The sequence below is a fragment of the Penaeus vannamei genome, chromosome 33 (assembly GCF_042767895.1).
Source record: "Penaeus vannamei isolate JL-2024 chromosome 33, ASM4276789v1, whole genome shotgun sequence".
Classification (NCBI taxonomy): Eukaryota; Metazoa; Arthropoda; class Malacostraca; order Decapoda; family Penaeidae; genus Penaeus; species Penaeus vannamei.
In genome coordinates, this window is record NC_091581.1 from 23670032 (window position 1) to 23672531 (window position 2500).

The following is a 2500-nucleotide window of genomic DNA, read 5'->3' on the forward strand; positions in this document are numbered from 1 at the left end:
TATGTGTATACATACATGCATACATACATAAATACACACACACGCACACGCGCACACGCACACGCACACCCACACGCCCACGCACACACACACACATACAGACGTACACACATACACACTCTTACACACATACACTTACACACACACACATACACAAACATTCATACATGTATATATATACATATATACATGCACATATATATGTATATATATGCATATATATATGCATATATATATATATATATATATATATATATATATATATATATATACATACATATATATATACATATATATATACATATATATATATATATATGTATGTATGTATATGTGTATATATATTTACATATATACATACATGTATATATATGTTTATATATATTTACATATATACATACATGTATACATGTATATATGATAAATAAACACAGACACACGAGAAGGTTGTCTGCTTCAAGGTCTATATAAGTACTTATATAGACCTTGGTCTGCTTTGCCTCAGGATTTCTCACCCGTTCCCCAACTCCACAGGGTCTACTTCGACGGCACGCTGGCGAAGAAGGACCGCCTCGCAGGACGCACGACGGGCCTGCCTCTCAACGGGACGCTCTACGTGGGCCAAGACCAGGACCGCTACGACGGCGGGACCGACCCCGACCAGACCCTCAGTGGCTTCGCGGCTCAGGTCAGATACCGAAAGAGGTCGATGGACGGTAGATCTCTGTCGGTTTGTCTCTATTGTCTATCAGGCGATCGAACTCTGTCTTTCTGCCTCTCTCTCTCTCTCTTTATCTGTCTATGTAACTATCTACTCATCTGCACATTCAATCATCTACCTGTTAATCCATTTATTAATCTACCTGTATTTTTGAAAATAAAGATATCGCCAACAACCATATTATATCAACTTTTTATAACGTCGCTCACTTTTTTCCTGCACATTATACTAAATGCCTTTGATATTTAAGTAAATTGGTATGTTTTATCATATAAAATAGCAAAAGTGATATTTGATATGTTAGTAACAATGACAGTAAGTTATGATGGTATAATGGTACAGATATTATCATAAATTGCGGTGTAGTGACTGTAACGACATTTTATAGTGTCTGTTTTTATGGTGACGAAGATACTTATGTTAAATTATCTGTATTTATAAATAAGGTTATATGAATGAGAACTGTATTATTGCAAATCAAAATAATCTGCGGTATTTTATTATTACGATGTGGGCCGTTATTTGAATTGGTTTGATATTTTTTTACCACCGTTATTAGCATTTATCATTGTTACTATTATTATCATTATTATTATTATTATTATCATTATCATTACTTTTGCCATCATTATTATTGTTTTATTATCAGTATCATTGTTGCTGTTATCCTCATTTGTATCATTGTTATTCTTAAAGCTTATTATTATTGTTATCATTGTCGCTATTATCATTATCATTATCATTATTATCAATATCTTTATAATCATTATCATTATTATCATTATCATCATCATCACTATCATAATTGTTATTAGTATCATTATCATAATTATTATTATTTCTATCATCCTTGTTGTTATTGTCAGCAGTAACATTGTTATTATCATTATTGTCATTATCATTATTATTAATGTATTTAGTATCAGTAGCAGTACTGGTGTATGTATCATTGCTATAGATGTGCTTATCATTTTCATTATCGATGTATTCATAACAACACCAACAGCAATATCAATGTTTATTATTATTATTACTATGATTTTCCTCCTCATCCTCGTCCTCACCATTATGAATATCGTCATCATTATCTCCATCATCACCATCATCCTTCCTCTCCTCCTTCCCATTGCTGTAATGATAATGATAATTATTGTTATTATCATTATTATGATTATTATCATCATTATCACTATTATCATTTCCATTATTATTATCATCATTGATATTATTATTATCCTTATCATTGTTATCATTATTTATATCATTATTATATATTTAAAAAGTAACTATGATGATAATAAGGATAATTATGATGATGATGATAATGATAATAATAATAATTATGATATTATTATCATTGCAATTATCATAATTATTACCCATATTACTGTTATCGTTGGTAATATATGTTATATTACTATCGTAAATCGGCTATCTTTATTAATTGATATTAGTAGCAATGACTTATTACTCATTTTTTGTTACTATTATCTTTATTGGTATTGTTCTACGACTCTATTCTCTAGGTAAATATTACATTAGTATTGTTTCCAGCAAATTAATTGTGCAGGTATACAATCATCATTATGAATCATCATCACCGGGAGCTGCGACAGGCGATAAGAATTTCATTATTGTCATTATGAATACTTGATAATCATAGGAAATGCAGTCCTTATAATCAATACTATTATCGTAATTATTAATGTTGTAATCAACATTCTTGTTACAGATGTCATTATTACCACAATTGCCTAATAGCGCTATCTTGACAGTTAA